Below are 22,439 nucleotides of genomic sequence, written 5' to 3'. Positions count from 1 at the left end.
TATATGTAAACATTATACAGTAATTATCATAAACATGTCTTTACTATTACTCTGTGTATGTTTACAACAGATTATTTGCTTATTATAAGCATTTCCCATTTTCACTCTTACACTACTATTCATTAAGGACAAGCACAGGACGTTCATAAATGAGGATAGAGAGCCTCCATTTACATATGCTACTAAACAATGTACTGGTCACAAATATACAGTGTACACATCCTTTCCCTCATTCATTTTGACTTTGTTGACTCCTGTTTCAACACAACCACCTTTATCCTCCCAACTACAATGTGTTTGTTGCCTAAATCTAGTCACTTCTGGGTCTCTGGTGCTGGCACCATCCACCACAACCACCACCTTCTGACTCTGGAGCCAGGTTCAGTCAAACATACAACCAAAAATTCTGGCAGAGACAGATGCTTTTTCTTCCTTGGTTTTTCATATTCTTTTTATTTGTCTTTTTCTTTTCTTCTCTATCGTTGTGTGGCTACTGTCGGCACTCAGCTGTTTAGATAAGTTGATGTCAAAAGCCCCCCCCCCCCCCCAGCTCCTCATCATAACTGGTGCCTCATCAAGGTCAAGAGAGTACTTTGCGATGCTTACAGTGTTTTATCGGCATATTATCCAAGTGCAGAGTAAGACAAGGAATCAAGCCTGTGGGCTAGAATTCAGTGGAGCTTAATTAGCCCTGTGCTGTTTTTGATGACAGGCTGTGAGTAAGTTTAATGTTGCTTGAGCTGAGGCTGTTACCACACAGACCTGAGGATCATTAGACTCTAATCTAACCCCCCCCCTCCATTCTAGAGCAGACTAGCCTAACTGACTAACCTTGTAACTATGGCTACTTCCCTTTCAAATCCTCAACCTTGACTTGGCTTTGTCTGTTTTTAAGTGTCTATCTTGAGGCTTAGCCTGACCCTGGACTCAACACATCAAAGGACACATCCTTCTTCTCCCCTGTTGAAGTGAAACCAGTTCAAATGCTTGGACAAGAACCCTATTTAACATGTGTCTTGAACCATTTCACTTATCAGATGTACACTGTTATGATCCTAGCCCCTGATTTGAGTATGAATACATGGAGTAGTCAATACCTACAATTGCTGTTTTAAGAGGGCCAATCAACTCGGTGGTTAATGTGATGTAAATTAAAAACAAAACTGTTTCTTTGATGTGTGTCTTCCAAGCCTGACAACGGGGAGTGAAGGTTAAAGCCCAATGAGCCAACCAGATATTCAGAAAGAAGCCCTTTAAAAATAAACATAACTTAGGGAAATATAACACCAATCAGGACAGAAAGGATAAATACCTCATTACAGTTTAAAAAGCACCAGTCTTTAGAGGAAGAGAAAGACATTATATACTCACTTGGAGGTCAGAGTGGGGTGATTGATTTTCTTGTGCTTTTACTTAACAAAACCATCATTATTTTTCTGTTTCTGACTTCAATTAAATCATTATCACAGCAGTTGTCATCATAATTAATACCGTCACTGTGATATGCTGTATTAGTATTAATTAATTCCAAGTATTTTCTCTATCATTCTCAGTTCGTACATGGCCTGAGGCTGTGCCATCTGCATCAGTGTCAGCTGTGACTGTAATATGACCAAGGTTTGGGTACATGTCTGTCAAGTGTAAAGGCTGATTCACTCCAAATTGCTTGCTACAGGTCACTAGACCTGGGAATTGGGTGCATGACTGATAGTTACGTAACAGTATGACAGAAATGCTTTACCAAAAGACGGACAAAAATTACAACCCTTGTATAGACTGTTAAAAAAAGGGGGATTCTATTATTACATCATTGTGAGACTTGCGATATTATATTTTTCCTTGAAAAAGATTAGTAGAAGTTTGCATGTCCCTCAGCTCATGAAAAGACAGAAATACAACAATTTTACAACTTAAACAAATAATCACTTAATGATTTACACAGTAGTCTATCTTCAGTCTAGTCTCGGGTGTTGTGTAGTTTGACAGTAGCAGAACAACAACTGGAGCATTTCTGGATCTGGCAGGACTTAGAGTTGTACTTCAAGTTGAATGTGCACTATGTGAACAGAAAGGGAGCCAAAACAGTCCCCTGTGGAGCCCCTTTGCTGCTCATTAACATCCTAGACACAGTTACCCAGTCTAACAACATTTAACCTTGCCTGCAATCCAAGAATCAAAGGAGTCCATCCCTGTCCCTTTAATTTTGTCTCAAAGTATGAAGAGTTCAGCAGAATTGAATGATGTGTTGACAAACAACTGTTTGGTTTTTTTTTTTTGTTTTGTTTTTTTTGTAGACTTAATATCCTCAGCTACGGTTTGCTTTGACCATACATTTCAGATGCACGCTTTATAAAATCCAATCAGTCTGTCCTTCATCATCTAGCCTCTAGTGTCCATCTTGCTATGCAATCTATGTAGTTTTCAAAGTTGTAAATTGTTTTGTTTGGTGAACTTTAAATGTAATTTTGCCAATCCTGTCACCTACTGTCACTACAGTATTTTTGTTGTGTTCATATGAGGCAACAGTGGCAAAGGTGCGTACATCAATTTATGTGGCAAGGACAGCTTCTAAGAGATGCAGGTAAGTTCACAGGTTCAGCCAAACAGAGCTTATCTGCAGCTGGCAGCTGGATGTGGCAGAAATAACTCAATATAATACCCATGGCTGCTGTGTGATAATGGCCACACTCCTGTCACGACGGGAGACTTCTCACCTCTTTAACCCTGCAGCTCCACTTCTATTCAAGCTGCCAGCATTCAGGTGGTGAAGGTAAATTTCTTATTGTCTGTCTTCAACTGTCTTTCAACACTCCCCTCATCAGTCATATCAGACATGCCATTTTCTATGCTTTCCTATCTATTCTTCTCTTGGTTTGCTTTATTTCCTTTTATAGGCCACCATTTCTAGTCTACTGTATGTGCTCAAGTCACCAACTGTCATACACCTGTGACACAAAATCATGCAGGTTCCCTAACAACTGGAGAAGCTTTCATTAAGCAACCACAATGCATCCTTCCACGGAGAAAGACCGTTTCATAGTTACTTTCAGTCTGTCATACACTATTGGGCCAGTCGAAAGGATTTCAGTTCAATCACTCTCAGATGTGGGGACCTACACACAGTACAGCAGAGAAAAGCTACAAATGACAAACCCAACTCTTTGTGAGTTTCTCAAAACTCAATATTTTTTATGGCTGGCCTTCAAATAGCCAATGTTCCATCTGACATTTTCGTCCAGCACAACATACCTTAACAAATACTGACTAGGCAGCAGAAAATGACAAAAATCTAGCCCAAAAGAATGACCCATAATAACTGAGCTAATGCCTCAAATTTCTGTTCAGAAAAACATTTGCATAGTGTATCAAAATATGTGGATATTGATAATCTCACGATACAACTTAATAATAATAGCAAATCTATTGAATTTTGCATTATTGATGGATAGTGATGCTTTTAGTTTAAGGTTTTGTTAACCTTAACTGATGTGAAACAGTTTAATATAAAATATGGTGATAAGATTTTCCCCACAAACACATTGCTCTTACTGCTTTAGGCATACAATTACTGAACCCAGAAATTAAGGCAGATTAAAAAAGAAAAAAAATGATGATTAATGTCGTTGTGCACTTCTAAAACCTTTCTCAAGTCGAATATGAATCAGTTATATAATGCACCAATCAAATCAGCCATTATTGAATCATTTTCCTTTTACCTTCAGGGTTAGCTCTTAGTGCAAATATGCTTATTTATCATGCATGGGTCGCAGAGTAATGACCCTCTAATTCCAAAGAGCAGCTGACTTCACCAGTGATCAGTCACCAGAAGTAATATCTGTTTATTACTTAGGACTTAAAGCAGAGTCTGGCATCTGGGCTTACTGGTTATAAGAAAAACTATTTACTTCTATTGTTCTGCTTGGCGGTAACAATATCATATTAATTAGTTACTTTGTGTAGACATCTTTCTCCTTCCCTGAAGCACTTTGTATGTCTTGTTGGTCCCTCAACACATACACACACAGGTCTAATAATGACTGTGGCTGCTGATCCAATTCACTGACTATTAGGAGGCACAATTTGTTGCTGCCTTGTTCCTGTGTTACACATCAGCTGTTGAGCTCCCTATTACCTAATGGTGGGAAGTGGTGTTTTAAGTAACTCAGTTTTGTAAAGCTGTCCCTTGGAAGTAAAGTGATATAGGACCCATTTACTTTATTGTCTTCCTGCTTTTGTGTGAGACTTGGGAACTAACTCAACTACATGATGAAACAGGTTCTCTACATGAGTCTAAAAAGCAACAATTTGCCTTTTTATATCACATTATGAAGTTATGATTAGGGATGTGGCATTGTTATTTAGTCTCTTCTGGTTGCCTAGTAACAGTTCTTAGGAAAGAAGTAATTTTGCAAACCTTTGGTCAGAGGAAAAGAAGACGGAATTCCATTTTTACAGCTCCAGGGCTTTGCCAGTAATCAACTGCGAATATTCGAAGCTTCGCTGGAGGGGAGTCCCACAAGAAATCATTAACACTGCAGCGGAAAGTAACTCAGTGCTGCGGTAAATTGACTCGCTGTTAAAGCTTTGACAATCCAACATATATTAAAGTAACACATGACAGGATAAAGTGGTCAGAACACAACATAGATGAACCTAACATGGTAATGACAGTTTAATTAATGTCCATAACTTATTGATGCATCAGTCACTCACTGGCATCTGTAGCTTAATGTGATCTGAATGTCTTTTAAGTCCAACATCATGACTTTGTAACAGAATTGAAACACTTTACTCAAAGTTCTGCGGGTTTAACTTAATGACCCGGATACTTTTAGAGCTGACAGACTCATTATAAACAGACTTCATTAGCATTACTGCAGCTACCCAAACCCTACGGACCCACAATGCACAGGCTAGAGACCACCCGTCCTTTTTAACAAAGATTGTGTGTGTAACTGGATGCACCACTTCTTGCTTGTTCGGGTACGATTACTTTTTTGTTCACTGCTGTATAATTAAGAATATATAGACTGTTGATATTGAAAACTGGATTTAGACCTACTGACAGAATATTCAAACAGTTGAAAATTTGGGCTCAGTTTGAGGGGAAAGCTAGCTGTTTCAACTTTACCAGCAGTTGGCTTTAACTTTATATTGTAGTTTCCAACATTTAATGTTTACCAGAATTATTTATTTAAACAGGGGTGGAGTGAGTCCCTTTTTCAGCGCGGGAGTTTCACGCCCAAACCGGCCCACTTTTGCCATGGAGGGGGAATTTGGATAAATTAAACAGCAGCTAGCTCTTACAATGGCTTTTTATTGGGTATAAGTTCAGGTATATATCCTCCTTGCTGTAATTTTCTTAGATCACAATTAACACACGACTTGTCGACTCCTCCAAAGTTTCGTCGACTTGTGCTACAGATGTCAACACGTCGACAAACCAGCTTTTTTGTTAATGCCCCACTCCCTAGATGTGCCATCACTTTTCCAGTTGAATAAGTCCCTTCATTCTGAGTGGGAAAACATGTAGAGACATGAGTGCATTAATTTGGGGGAAACTACAATCTGGGAGTAAAGCAAATAATTACCAACATCATTTGAAGGCAGTTTGTCTCAACAGTGGTTCTTACAACTTGCTAAAAGTTTGATCTATAGATTGATCTATAGACACTGAATCAGGTTTTCTGACATTTATAGGTAGGTAAGCATCATAGGCTTGGCCAGATGTTAAACTAAAATAACCAGACTGGTGACATTACAATCTACACTACAAAATTTCATTCATAAGTCCTAGTCAGCATTAATGAAACATGATAGCACTGTTTTTCCAACTGTGGTGCAGACAAATGTTAAGTACATGCAGAGGTGGGAGTGAGCCACACATGTGCAAGCAACACAAAAGTCTTGAGTATTAACCTTTAAGTGTTAAACAAGTGCCAGAAAGAAAGAAAGAAAGAAAGAAAGAAAGAAAGAAAGAAAGAAAGAAAGAAAGAAAGAAAGAAAGAAAGAAAGAAAGAAAGAAAGAAAGAAAGAAAGAAAGAAAGAAAGAAAGAAGAAAGAAAGAAAGAAAGAAAGAAAGAAAGAAAGAAAGAAAGAAAGAAAGAAAGAAAGAAAGAAAGAAAGAAAGAATGTTCTTTATAACTTCACATAAACAGCCTCATAACAGGATCCAATGTGATCAAACAGCATCTGGTCCCTTTAGATAATCTGAACCTACTCTGTTCAGACCTGTCACATTAGCTGTAATCATATTTAATGTTGTATCACTATTATGAGCATGTTACATTCACATATAATGGAAGTTATGACCTACAGTAATCTCAATAAACATGTTTACTTTTGTAACTCTTACTGGTGAACAATTTAACAGCAGGAATGAACCCACCGAGTGATGTCTTCAACTAGCTGATTTCAAGATGTGAAAATCAATCTAGTTTTCTGATAAACCTATGTGAATAACACATTTTAGTGCAGTGCCATATAGGTACAAAGAAAATAATCCACACTAATACTGTCCAGTGTTTCATGTTCACTTTAATATCATTGAAGTTGAACATGGTCATTGTATAAGTTGTTTCTGCTGCTCACTGGGTGACTTTAGCCGACTATGACGTCACGCACACACTCTCTATATCATCGTTGAGTGAAACCTGCATAACCCTTCTACTGTAACAGGCTAGTGGAGCAGATATTTATATGACAATTGCAGTGGTCCAAGTGTTTCACCTGGTTAGACCTGCCACCTAAGTAAACTTAATGCTGATGACAACTGAACAGTGAATTGTGCTGCTTTCCCCTGAGAAATGGGCTTCACCCAGCGGTGATTGCCACAGACCTTGTGACCTGAACCAGCCATCTGAAAGTTACCCTCCCTAAAAGCCTCCATTAGATGACTCTGAAGCATGGCGGCAGCCAGGACAGCTAAGCTATGACGAATACAATTTCATGCACAACAGTGGTCTCCGTAGTTAGAATTTATACCGTGTACCCACGTGTGAAAAGGGTGGAGAAAGGCAGACTGGAGCAGCGACGGAGCAGAGACAGACTGTGAAAATGGAGGCTGAGCAGACAAAGATGTTTCTCCATGCCCGATCAAATTATTGAACTCAATTTGCAGTATTATCATTGTAGATTAACATTTTTATGAATGTGTGAAATTACCCATGAACATCTATTGCCATACAATACAATGAGGCACACAAAGCCCATTTCATTAATAGAGAAGCGGAGGATAAAGAAGCAGAGCTTTACCACATCCAGTTTAAGGTGTGACGTCTTATGAGCCAGTCACAGGGCACAGAGGCAATAAAGAATTTTGTAGCCATTTATTGGATGCTGATCACAATACTGAACCCTAAGTCTTACATCAAGGTCACCTTTAGAGATGTACGAGGTCCAAAAATTGCTAGACACCCTACAAAAGTTGACTGTTTTTTATGTCTTTGCCAATAAATCCAGTAAAGCTCAATCTCCTCTGTTTTGTCCTTTTGACTGGGATAAAATCCGAAAGTCAAGCAAAATTGAAAGCACATGAGAATGGCATTCAGGCTAATGAAAGAAGACATTTTCATGTTACTATTCATTGGCTAATCTCATTCTCATATCTCGTTCCACAGGGAGAATTGGCGAGACAACATACGTATAAAAATGTATTCCCTGTGGCTGGCCTGGGTTGTTGCTGTGTAAAATTGCTAGACTTATCTTGATCACTGTTCCAGAGCACAGCTTTACAGGGGATGAGAGGATTGTGAGCCAGAATGGAGTTTGGCTTGGTGTTTTTTTTTATCTTAAAGAACATGTGTGAGGATAGACTACATCAGCAGTCTGAGCCTTAAGTATGCAACAATGGTTCTTGATAATCACACATTACATTAAGAGCAAGGATAAAAATGCATCCCTCTTTCACACAAGAGGCCCACAGCACATGGAACATATCAGGCAACCATCTAAGGCTGCTAAACAACAACAGGGACAAATACATGCCTACTTTGTCAAACAGGTGGGCAGAATGAGATTTACCAGGATCACTGCAGTTCACAAAGACAGCATGATGGAAACCTGTGAGTTTAGTTATTTCTGTCATTGTCCAGTTATTTTCTATGAACTCATTTACCATTATTTTCTCACTTAACCCTTTATCAGGCAAGTGACTATTTTTGGTCAGTTCCACATACATTACAAGACAGTGACAGCAACAGTTACAATGAGGACATTGAGTCATCAATCTCAGGTCCAATATACTACAGCAGTGGTTCCCAACCTTTTTTGGCTTGTGACCCCATTTTAACATCACAAGTTTCTGGCGACCCCAGACATTCAAAACAGTGATATTTTTTGCTAAAATTAATTTGTTTTTTGATCATGTAATAGTTTGCTCTACTATGTTGCAAATAAACATCAATTTTACACAACATTTAGACTATATAATATGTATTATTATGGACGGAGGCAGAAAAGCCAGGTGTAGATTACTGAGAACTGTAAGTGAGAATTGTATTTTCCTTGGTCAGGATATGTACAGTCAGTCCAGCTTGGATTTACAAGGCTGCAAATTAATACTGAAAAAACAATACATTTTTTGTTTTTATCAATTACTAGAAATTTCAGGCGACCCCACGTGGGGTCCCGACCCCAAGGCTGAAAAACACTGGTCTACAGGGTCTGTAAGGTCCACCTCTGCATGACAGGTGTCTGGATCAGTACTTAATGTTGTTCTAATGTTCTAAAAATACATGTTCCTTTCACATTACAGATGTTTTTCTTGTATTTTTTATATATACATCTTGGGTATTTTTTGCCACTTATGGGCAAGGAGCCAAATATGAAATATGATAACTTCATTGACCTTGATTTTCTTATTTTCCCTCTCTCTCCCTCCCTATATATATATATATATATATATATATATATACACACACACACACACACACACACACACACACACACACACACACACACTACCGGTCAAAAGTTTTAGAACACCCCAATTTTTCCAGTTTTCTATTGAAATTCAAGCAGTTCAAGTCCAATGAACAGCTTGAAATGGTACAAAGGTAAGCGGTGAACTGCCAGAGGTTAAAAAAAAAAAAAAAAAAAAAAAGGTAAGGTTAAACAAAACTGAAAAATAATGTACATTTCAGAATTATACAAAAAGGTGAACAAGAAATGGGTTAACAACTTAAAGCAGTTCTGCAGCAATGGAGGTTGATCAAGCCTCGAAAGTTGGTGCTACCGATTCCTCCAGGTGTCCCAACGTTTGTGAATTCCTTCCAACCCCCTCTGTCTGCATAAAAGTAGTGTTGGAACACACTTTGGTACCACACCGTTGTGAGCATTATTTGAACAGTATTGTACTGCAGACAGTAGTGCATTACTATAAAAATGGAAAAGAGGAAAGGCAATTAACGATAGAAGAGAGACAGACCATCATAACGCTTAAAAATGTAGGTCTGTCCTACGAGAAATTGCCAAGAAAGTCCAGGTGTCAGTAAGTCCAGTTTCCTTCACCATCCAAAGGAACTCAGAAACTGGGGGAAATGCTGACAGGAAGAGGTCTGGCAGAGCCAAAGCCACAACAGAATCAGAGGACAAGTTTCTGACAGTCAACAGCTGGAGTGAGAGGAGACTCACAGGACAACAGCTTCAAGCACAGCTCAATAGTGGTCGTAGTAAGCAAGTCTCAGTTTCAACTGTGAGGAGAAGACTTCCAGTTGCAGGTTTGATCAGTCCATAACACCTTCTTCCAGTCTTCAGTAGTCCACTGGCGGTGTGTCATGGCCCAGGCAAACCTCTTTTTCTTATTCTGAAGTCTCAGCAATGGCTTTCTGCTGCAACTGGGCCCATCAAACCTGAAACTGGAAGTCTTCTCTTCACAGTTGAAACTGTATAATTCTGAAATGTACATTATTTTTCAGTTTTGTTTAACCTTACCTTTTTTTTTTTTTTTTTACCTCTGGCAGTTCACCACTTACCTTTGTACCATTTCAAGCTGTTCATTGGACTTGAACTGCTTGAATTTCAATAGAAAACTGGAAAAATTGGGGTGTTCTAAAACTTTTGACCGTTAGTGTGTGTATATATATATATGTATTATTTCACAAATTCTATGAGTGAACTATAAAGGGTTCATGTGGTAACTAGTGAGGAAATAATCAGATCTGAATATCAAAGATGAAACTTTTTTGAGCCTACCTTTTATAGCAGTGACATAAGTGTAACGAAGTGTGACAAGTAGTTTAGCAATGTTTCTCAATATCAAACAGCATTTTAATAGCAAAAATCCTCCATTTGCAAGAACACACTGTGCACTTTGTCAAAGATATGAAATGGTTCACTTACTGTCTCTTAAGCGGTCACGGTCAGAAGGGTAGAGAACACTGTGAATAGATGAAAGTAGATTCAAAAGATCTGAATGAAATAATCAGAGGTGTCAAAAGTATTCCCATTCATTCCTCAGGTAGAAGTATAGATTACTAGGGTTTAAAAAGACTTCTGTAGAAGTTGAAGTATCAACTCAAGCTTTTTACCCAAGTAAAAGTGCAAAAGTACTAGTTTCAAAACTACTTAAAGTAAGTAAATGTAAGAAGAAAAAAATGCCATTAGGACAAAAGCTTAGGCGGGCAGTGCCACAGGGGCCTATAGTGCACTATCCCACCTCCCCAAAAACATTTTTCTAAAGGCCATAATGATTATAATGTAATATTAAAATGTTAATGTTGAAACATTTGGGATGCACTAGGCTACCTGTTTCAGCTGCATATATGCACATTGAAAATGAAGGCATTTTAGTTCAAAGCAAATGTATTAAAGAACCAAATATGTGTACGACTGAGCATTAATATGTGTTTGATGGTACAGAAGATATGATGACTAGTTGAATATAAGTATTGGAATGGTGCAAAATGTCAGGTACGATGGATCGCGTACAAACCAATAAGGTGTCAGAATGGTATATGTTTATAATTCTAATCCACCCACAATCAAATTCACTCATCCGGATGGTGCGATTCATCTGGATATTTTTTTCTTCTTCTTTTGAACGAAGACAAGCCGGAATGAAATAAGAGTAACAAGGCTATTTTTAAAATGTAAGGAATAGAAAGTACAGATATTTGCGTGAAAATGTAAGGAGTAGAGGTAAAAAGTTGGCTGAAAAATAATTACTCCAGTAAAGTATGGATTACTAAAATTTCTACTTAAGGTAACAAAGTATTTGTGCTTCGTTCCTTGACACCTCTGGAAATAATACACTAATCTGTTTTCTTATGGGTACTTACATTATTGTATTTAAACATGAACTTAACATTATTTTACTCCCATTCATTTTTCCTTTTCTCAGATGAAATTTATGTTGCAAAATCTTGTGAGAGTTTGTTGCTGAGACAGAGACCGGGCTCAAACAAAGTCAATTTTCCCCTGATCTGTGTGTCTGAGAAATGTCATTTTAATGTCAGAAGGTTCATAAGACATGTGGCTTGGGGTGACAGAGTCAGTCAGCTTCTGTATATCACATTCATGACAGGATTCAGGAGAAACCCATGTGACTCTGATATAGGAAATGACTGCAGTGAAGCATCTCATTTTCCTGTACTGCCTTTATAATAGTGAAGCTTTTTTATTGGTCAAAAAACATGGCAGCATCCTCATAAGTGATGTTTTCCTGAGTATTTCCTTAGCTTAAGTGAAGCAGAGCTTTGTGCTGCCATCTAAAATAAAACAAAGGATTACTGGGATGGTATATTTACATACAGCTATTTCTATTTGCATTTTCAAAAGGAATCCAAGTGGAAAATGCAGAAATATCACAAAAAAAAAAAAAAAAAAAAAGCTTATATGCTTGAGAGGTAGAAAATTTGGTGCCTGTATAAAGGATAGATATAAATGAATATAGTGGAAACAGATTTAGCAAATAACAGTGTGTGTCTGCATGTGTAGTGCAAGAAGGAAACTGCAACATTCACTTAAATTAATACAAGAAACAAAAATACCATATTAAAAGGAAAACTGCAATGAAATGTCAGCATCTATGAAGAGCTTGGACAAAATATGAAAGTGTTTGACACAGTGTTATATCCTCCTGAGACCCAGCAAAGCATTCAATGGTCTCTGTAGGGGACAAGAGTTTCACTGCTTTAGTTAAAAAAAAAAAAAATGCTGTCCACTGCAAAGGACATTCCATAAAAAAAAGAAAAAACAGGGCCGATGGCCTTGTAGCTTACCGGCCAAATTACAAGCTTTGGGAAATGTATCCAGATGCCATTTACTATCACCCAGTATTTATGTATTTATTATATTAAAGAAATAGCCCATGTTTTGGTCATATTCCAATCAGATCTGTAAAAAATTCAAATTCCAAGTTGATATCATTGATACTTACTGATTTATTGGCTCAATCCACTTCCTATCTGTTATAATGGGAAAATTTTTCAAAGTCGCACTAAATCCAGAATCAGATCCAGATCGGTAAAATTTCAACACCTTGTGTTGACATCATCATAAAGAAGCTGTATACCAAGTTTGAAATCAATCAAAACTGTAGTTTTGGAGAAGACGACGATTGAAATTTTTTCCCCATAAGAGCCCATGTTAAATTTTCTGTAAGTTCCCGGATCCAGAAGAAGATCCTGATCAGCATGTGGCCATTATGTTTTGGTCATCTGCCCTTCAGGGCTGTACTGCAAAAATTTACACTTCATATCATTTATATTTACTGAGTTATTGCATCGATCCACTTCCTATCTCTTATAATGGCGAAATTTTTCAAAGTCGCACCAAATCCAGAATCAGATCCAGATCCAAATAATGTCACTAACTTTTGTTGACATCATCATAAAGAAGCTGTATACCAAGTTTGAAGTCATTTGGAATTGTAGTTTCAGAGAAGAAGACAATTGAAAGTTTTGTAACGGATGCCAATGCCAACGGACGCTGCCAACGGACGTTGCCGGACGCCGCATGACGACAATAGCTTACGGCCTATCGGCCGGTAAGCTAAAAACTGTTGCATCATGCAAGTCTCAATTAAGGCAATTATTTAATGTAAAAAAGCTTAAACGGATACTGAGGATACCGTATAAAATATTAAATCTAAACTATTAAACCATGGCGATAATGACAAAACTCATAATATACAGTAATGGATGGAAATGCAAATAAATCCTATGAAAATCTTGGGTGATTTTCTGGAAATGAATTTAAAATTTGCTAACATTTCCAGTATATTCACATGTATATGTTTAGCTGATGGCTGAAGCTCTTCCGAATGACAATGATATTACATATCAATCCTTGTCTTATACCTAAGACAGAAGAAACAAGTGGTGCCAGGCACACTGAACCCCGCCCCTCGCATGTATTGTAGCTTATTTAAATTGAAATAAAATTGATGTTTTAATAGACATTTGAGATTTCACCCATTATAACTAAATAGGAGAAGAAAAAAGAATTTAAAAAATTCATAAAAAATTTGAACTGTGACTTATTTTTCCCAAAATGTAACCACATCTATCCTGGGTCACTGGTCATCTGTAAACCAAATTTGGCATGAATTCAACCAATGGTTTTGCTGCTAGAGTGTTAACAAACAAACAAACAAACAAATAAACAAACCGAACCAGAAACAATACCTCTGATCTCGTCTTCAGGGGCAGGGTAATACAATGCTCTAAAGTCTCTACAAAATGGTGAATCGGACTAATTTGTGTGAAAATTACATGGATAAAGCTGTTAAAACCATGTAAATAAAACTGAAAATTCAAACAGAACCCATGTAACCTAAACAAAAAGAGGACAATGAGGGTAAATTATATACAAGAGTCTGGGTAATTCACTCAGAAGAGAGAATAGAAATATGTACTTAGCTTCAATTAAATATAAGTGGAATCCCAATGTTGCACTTCTGTCATGTTGGTGGAGCTTAGCTTTCTACATTTCAGAGTAGTGAGGTTTAATTCAATGAAGTGTAACTGGCAGCTTTGCTTCCTACACCTTCCAAGTGGCTTGTGGTGAGTTTGCACACCACCAAAAGAATAATAGGTTATTAAAACCTTCAGGATCCAAAGGTATTGTCATTGTATTTGCTCTTTGCATATTTATTAGAAGTGTTCTGGTTGTCAATATTGTAGAAATATGAATTAAACAGAAAATAGACATCACCAAATGACAGCAAACTGATGTTGAATACACCAAGAGGAGTGAACATAAAGGCCACAAGTTTGGAAAATGCCCACTCTTTTTTTCCCAGTCTAAACTGCCAAAGGGTCAGTATTTTTGCAGTAAAAACGCATATGTTGCTCTTGTATTGAATCAGACAAGACAGGCGGACAGCAAAATAAACATTTGAATAAAAAGATTGCCTTGATGTTTGCTGCAGCGAGAAAAATACTTGAAAGAAGAATGTAGCCATAAAACATCTGCGGGTCAGAGGTGACACTACAGGGAAAAAAAAAAAAAAAACAGTAAACAGCAGCAAAATTCTGAAGATGTTAAGATGCCTTCATGCTTGTGTGTTTGCTAGCAATGCACTATGACTGCTGTCACATGTGATTTATGATCCCTTTTGACACATCACAATCAATCACTGTCAACACAATTACTGCCCATCACTTTTGCATGGCATGTGCTTTTCTTCCTTCAGGTCAAATCTGTGTTGGGCTTTGCTTCGTTGTCCAGAATTCAATGCAAATCACCACACGTGGCACAAAGTGGATGTCCACGAAGCAGAAGCATGACACAAGAAAAGTTGATGTATTTAATTTCTGCTAGCATTCAGGAGACCTAAACACTAACCTTGTTGTTGCTCCTGCTGTCAGGACGAGGCAAGGCTCCTTTGTTAAATGCCCCAGTGTTGACAAGTATTATGATTGTGAGCAGCATTGAAAAGCCAAGTAGACAGATTTCATTCAGAACACACTGACGGTGATTCACTGTCTCACTGAAGTGAATTCTGATGCCACACACCCGGAGCAGTTCAAAGCGGCAGCAAATATAACTATACAACTCTAGATCCATGTACTCATTATCCTTTAAAGGACTCTGCCATTGCGCTCCCACAAAACAGCTGTCGTCATCTTTGCAGAGGCCTTTAGTTAATGGTAAACATTCAGAGGTAAATCAGCAAAGAAAAGCCTCAAAAGCCAATTACTGAAAACATGGATTCTCCTCAAGGTGTTCCAGGATCATTCTAGAATTGCTGCTTGCGTAAATGTAAGAGTGAGAAAACACTGGAAGCAAACATGCCTTATTCCTCAAAGTAGACTTGCGGTTCGGGCAGGATTTCCACCTTTGATTCTCTGATCAATATTTGATTAGAAGAAGCCTCACTGGATCAGTGGATTCATGCACACACATGCACACACACACACACACACGCACACGCACACACACACACACACACACGCACACACACACACACACACAAGCATACGTGGTGTGTGGCCATGTCAGTCAAACAGCGGAAAAAACCAGAGACGGATGAGCTGCAGAGTAGAACTACTCTTAGGGTCAGCAGTGTAGATACCTTCCACATCTTTCAGTCTTTTTGTTTTTCCCTCATTCTCACCTCCTGCTCAGAATTGGAATCAGGTGCCTCCTGTAGCACATTCAGCAAAGACTATTAAAAAAAATAAAATATGGTAATAATCAGCATGACGTATTACACCTAACTAGCTATGGTAATAAGGTCATTAACGGAGCCACATAATGCATTAATTAACAAATGCTTTAACAACTTCACACAACACATGGTCTTTATTAATTTTAACTTTGTAAAGCACTGAGGAACTTATACCCTATTAGTATGCAACAAGACACAATAAAAATAGACCATACAGTCAGTAGGGGGTTCCTCTGTTCTTATGTGTGAACTATGTTTGAATTGTTACATTTACAAGTCTGTATCTACAAACACACAAACCTCATAAACCCATATTTTATTTCCAACAGAATCTGAAGAACTGTGCTATTCAAAGAAAAAAAATCAGAATTTGATGGCAGGAACACTTGGCAAAAATTTAAGGACAGGAGCGATTTATGCTGGAAAATGGAAGTGATACTGAAAAGGAACAGCAACTATTGTGATGTTTCCACTACGTGGTACCGGCTCGACTCGACTCGACTTTTTTGCATTTCCATTAAGTGAAAGAACCTGGAATCTGGTACCTGGTACTACTTTTCTATTGCTCGGCCGAGGTTCCAAAATGGGCAAAGAGATACTAAAATGTCACACGTAAATACTGCAGACCACTGATTGGTCAGAGAGTTGTCTCTGTGTCATTGCGTCATCAATGCACGACACGCCATTTAAAAAAAAAAAAAAACGATTTGGAAGTTTACAGTAAATATACCTGTAGGCTAATCCATGATGACAGCCCACAGAATGACACCGCGGTCAGTCGAGGAGGTTCAGACATTTTTGTCCTTGGTGGCCGATGAAAAGATTCAGTGTGAGCTTGACGGGACAACACACAACGAACGAGTTTATCAGCAAATCTCTGAGCAGACATCATGGAAGCTACGCACAGCATCGCTATGATGTCCAGGTACTCTAAAGTCAGTAGTATCCTGTAATGGAAACGGTCTCCAGGAATAGTACCTGGTACCCGAGTCGAGCCGGTTCTATGTAGTGGAAACGCGGCATAATGGGGTTGACTGTCAACTGGTCGATAACACAATAGGGCATAAACTGAGTACTTTATAGAGGCAGAGATTCACCAGTTTGTTAAAAGTGTATCGACAAATTATAGAGTAGTTTTCAGAATTAGGTTTCTCAATGCAAAATTGCAATCTCACCATCTACAGTGTATTATACAATCAAAAGATTCTGAAAATGTGAGGAAAACTTTGTGCAACAGCCAAGGCCCAGATTAGTATTGGATGCTCATGATGTTTGGGCCCTCAGGCAGCACTGCATTAAAACCAGGCCGGGTTCTGTTACAGGCTCAGGAACACTAACAGGAAACATTTTCTAGAAAAACTAGATAAATAGAAGCCCTGTTTACATGACAAAAATTTTAGGATGAAACTCAAAGCTTCTGCTTTGTTTCAGTCTCCTGTTCACACAGAAATGTTTTAGAATATGGAAACTTTGGAATACTGCCTCCAGAATGGAATTTTTCTTAAACGTAATGGCGATTGTCACCATGTCAATGGGTAAGCCAGAGTTTTCAGTAAAAATGCTGACATCACACTCCACTTTGTGTATGCGCGTAACACTTTTATTCAAATTTCCACGCGTGAACCAGAAGATGACAGTAACAGTCGGTTGTACTTCTTCTGGTCTGTGGAGGAGCATATAGGGATCACATGGGGTGTATCACTACAAAGTTACATCATGACTACTGGTCTGATATGCACATTACAGTGATGTAATCCTTTCAGTGTTCCAATGTAAACAGAGATTGTTTTCACTCCATTGTGTAAACTCAATGAAGCAAAGGTTGTTTGTTTTCAGGTGAAATGTTCTGTAAATGCGTCCTTAACCCATAATGACCCAATGTGACATTTGTGGCAGTTCCCAAATAAATTTTTCTCTATATTTTACCGTACTTAAGTGGTTTATCAGCATTTATTGTAATATTATCTTCTGTATTTTGTGTTTTTTTTAGTGAAAATCAGGTATTTTCAGAAATTTAATTTACTAATCATATAGATGTTCATAAAAGCTTAGCGCAGCAAAATCTATCATTAACTGAACATAAACCAAGTGTCTCCATCCACTGTCATTGATCCAACTCCATGGGTTTTACTGGTGAATCAATGTTGTAGAAGATGACTGTGTTTCCATGGTAATAACGGAGCCTCTGAACGTCCAAATGGGTCATATCTGATGACCATGAAAAGATGACAAACTGTATTTTACACCAATTATTTACATGGATTAGTGGATCAACAGGGATTAGCCAGTTTAAATCAGTAGATGATTTTGGTAGATGGTGCATGTTTGGGACTTATGGGTTAAAATGGACTGTTCTGTGGTCAGAGTTGAAACTTGATTTGGAAACAATAACTGTCACATTGTCCAAACTAAAGAGGAGATGGACCATCTGGCGTGTTAGCAAAACCCAGTTTAAAAGCCTCGCGTATCTGATAGTATGGGGGTGCATTAGTGCCTCTGGAACAGGCAGCTTCAACATCTGGAAAGACACCGACAGGGCTGGAAGATCTATGCAAGTTTTAAAGCAACATTACACTCCCATCCAATGGCATCTTTGACAGTGAGGCCTTGCATTTTTCAGTGAGACAATGCTAAACCATGTACTGCATCTATTATAATAGGATGGCTTTGTGGTGGAAGAGTCTGGGTGGTGAACTTGCCAACCAGGTCCAGGTCCAGGTCGGGGTCCAGCCAGGGACGGACTGGGACTAAAAAAGGCCTTGGACTTTTTCCAAACTTTAGGCCCACAACTCATACATGATTACGCATTTAAATAACCACGTGCCAGCGTGTCAGGATACTCTACCACAAGCCTAGACAAGAGATTCACAAAGAATAGCATTTCACTATCAACAAATATTTGTGTAAATGTATTTATTTATTGACAAAGCACTACTACAGTCTCAAAATAGGATTATGCACCGTTAAATAAGAAAGCAGCTTTGATTAATGGGCCCTGAGTCCTCGGTCTTTTATTCAACCTTGCCTAAGGTCTGACTTTTAAAACTACCTATATTCTAACTATTTATGTGTTTCCTTGTTTTTAAAATTTTTACTCTTTAAGGAATTAAATTACTCCCACCTTTTTTAAATCAAATTGTTGTATTAATTATATTTATTCTATTTATTGTATCTTGGAGGGAATGATGCAATATATGGACTAGGTGTAATACAGAATTGTGATTATGCTGACTTCAAGATTTTGCGACTGAGTTGTTTTGTGATTGCATGTGTCTGAATGTGAATGCAGCAATGTGTAGCACTGTTGTCCAAAACAAATTTCCCATATGGGATAATAAAGTTTATCCTGATCCTGATGTAGGGTAGAGTACCCTGGCACATCCTGGGACTTCCCTTCACTTTCCCTGTCATGATCTTTTGAGCTGCAACTATCTTCAACCTGAACTAACAAATGAATTTGTCTTTTAAAAGAGTGATATTTTGCTTTTTTAAATGGAATTATGCATTTTAAAACATTTCCCTGTGGTCTACATAAACTGTAAATGCTATGTTTGGGTCTGAATTCTTCATTCATTCCACTCCACAGGTCCATCTTCAACCCTATTTCTGAGTAATGACATGAAACAGGTCGTTTTGAGACTGAATGTCTTACTGGTCAGTCCGCCCCTGGGTCCAGGTCCTTCAGCAACTGAAAACATTTGGCACAACATGAAATGATAAATATGACAGAGGAAGGGGATGTTATACTGAGGTAAACATGGCCCCATCCTAAGTTTTCGGAGATGGGTTGCTGCCATCAAATTCCAAATTATTATTATTCTTTCTCAAAATGATATTTTCTCATGTTAAACATGCAATATGTTTTCTTTGTTCTATTCTGAATAACATATGGGTTTATGGGATCTGCAAATTGCTGCATTTTGTTTTTGTTTACATTTTACAGTGTCCCAACTTTTTATGGAATTGGTGCTGTAAAATTGTTATCCCAAGCTTACACAAAAACCAAATTACATTTTTTTTTTATGTCAGGCTTGTGTTTAGTTTAGCATACATAATCTGGAATTTAGGAAATGTATATGGTCCATAACAGCCACATATGGTACTCGCACACATCCAAGCCAAGACTCCATGTCTAAATGATTCTCCACCAGATGCTAGACTGAGCCGAGTCCTCCTTGCAAATGCATCACATGCCCTCCTCGAGACCGCTGATCATGGCTGACTGGCTGGTTGGCTTACAGCTCAACCCAAAGCTCTGTGTTGGGATTAAACACGCTGGCTGGTATGAAAGCCTGAGGTCGTCTGAAGACATGGCCCTGCATCAACTACGGTTAATATTTGTGTACCATCCTCACTTCTTCCTCTTCTCAAGTTCAGAAAGAGGCTGAGCAAGGAGGAGGAGGGGGCGGTTTGGGCCGAGAAAAACAGAGTGTGGGCCGACGGAGTGAGGATAAAGGTAGGATGGATAGATGCTGCTGCCAGGACCTGTCAGCGGTGACAAATGGATGTTGCAAAGATGAAGCAAGTAAGACATTAGAGAACAGTGATGTGGTGAATCACCGGCATGAGTGTGTGTGTGTGCCCCGGTGTGTGTGCTTTATATGGGACTGAATGTGTGGGTGAAAGTGTGTGTGCGTGTGTCAAGGTGTGTCCCATGCTGCAAGGTGCCAACCCTGACAGCGGCCCTCCAAGATGGGAGAGTGCTGGGAAATTGATTTAGGTGGTGTCTGAGGGCGACAGAGATGAATCTGTGTGTCTGATTACAGGAGAAAAATAGCAAACACCAGGAGATAGAAGTGGCCGGACAAAAAAAAAAAAAAAAAAAAGCCAGAAAGGAAGAGAGAAGAGAAAAAAAAAGAGAAAAAAATAGGAAAAAATTTACAACTTTCCAGACATGTAAACACATTCAGACACAAATGGGAAAAGTTAAAAACAATATATACAACATCCTCTTTCTTAACCATTTGAAACTTCACCGATTATTTAACAAAAGCATCTCTTTGTCTCACATTTTATCTGCTGAACCAGAATGTCAGCAGATGCTCAGCGGATCCCCCCCCCCCACACACACACATGCACTATAAACATATGGCACTATCTGGAGAAGTACTCTTGTATGAATATTAATATTCCAACATGGAAATCAGCCTCTTCATGAAAAGCCGTTTGATATGAGTGAGTCCTGATGCCGCGCATTAAAATGATTTTTCCCCATAGGTTACAGCGCTAAAGGAGTTTACCCATCTGTGTTATCACACATGCCACCGTCTGGCAGTTTCAACCTTCAGACTACACTTTTATTGTGTTGTCAGTCCCTCTAATTCAGGGGTGTCAAACTCATTTTCTTCCAGGGGCCATATTCAGTCCAATTTAATCTGAGGTGGGCCAGACCAGTAAAATAAAAGCATGACAGCCAATAAATAATGACAACTACAAATTGTTTTAGTGCAAAAAATAACATTCAGTTATGCCAATTTTTACATTTACAAACTATCCAAACAAAAAGGATGGGAATAACCTAAAAAAATGAAATTTGTTAAGAAATATAAGTCCAGTTTTATCAATATTATGCTTCAATTTATCATTTATACACGTGCACTATATATGAGATCTACAAAGGCACAAAACATTTAGTAACAGGCAGAAAATTGTTAAAATTGCACTTAATTTTCTTTAGACATTTCAGGTTGTTCATAGCTGTTCAGGTTATTCACATTATATTGTTAAAAGGGTAGTTTCTTAATGTAAATATTTTCATAATTTAATGTTTTTTGCACGACATCAAAGACAAAAAAATGGTGTTGTCATTATTTATAGGTTATTATGATATTATTTTTGAGTTCGATGCCCGAACTTGCACTTTGCAAATTCATCCCGCGGGCTGGATTGGAACTCTTGGCGGGCTGGTTTTGGCCCCTGGGCAGCATGTTTGACACCTGTGCTCTAATTTGACTTTTTCATCTTCATTTTAGCTGTCTTTTAATCCCTGTTTCTATCTGTTAGAATTGGTCTGACTATTATTAGTAGTAGGTTTAGTACTTAGTAACAGTAAAAATGATTAAATGATAATGTTTAACACTGTTTACAAACATTTCTTTTTGGACTAATGTGTTTCCAAATTCACAAACTACTTTTGTTTTTACATTTACAGCACATTTGTTGACACCTGAAACATTTAACACCCAAAGTGCATTAAAGTGGTTCATATTATATTAACTCACATCTAAGCAGCTGGTGACAAGTAAGACAGTCACTTATTTTTATGTAAAAATTCAGAGATGTTTTTCTTTTTTTGGGAGTGGCTAGGTGTATGGAACCGTATGGAAAATACCCAAAGTCTACGGATATGGACAGAACTGTACGGACATGAATTTAGTTGCCCAAGAAGCAGAAAAACAAACACAAGTCCATAAAATTGAACTTTTCTGATATACATGTTCCTAACTTTATAGAATTGAGTGGTGGATCCAGAACAAATGGAGGGGGGGGGGGCTATATACATGTATACCATGCATATATATGTATATATCACATATGTCACATCCCAAAAATAATGAAGTCAGCCAGATAGCCAGCCGGTAGGTAAATCCACCATTGTAATTTATATATAACTCTCAGCATGTTTAGAGTTATTCAGTAAAGTTTGGAATAATCACTTAGTAGATCTACATCTAAAAGTTATTTGTTGTTTTTCTCATATATTCTCATCTATTTGTGGGAAAATTACAAGTAACAATGAGATCTATTGTTGTAAATCTGTACATTTAGAAAATGTGTTCTTGGGGACAGGATTGTATGGAATATGTGCCATTTGCGGCATGTA

The sequence above is a fragment of the Sphaeramia orbicularis genome, chromosome 10 (assembly GCF_902148855.1).
Source record: "Sphaeramia orbicularis chromosome 10, fSphaOr1.1, whole genome shotgun sequence".
Classification (NCBI taxonomy): domain Eukaryota; kingdom Metazoa; phylum Chordata; class Actinopteri; order Kurtiformes; family Apogonidae; genus Sphaeramia; species Sphaeramia orbicularis.
Note: the sequence above shows the minus strand (reverse complement) of the source record.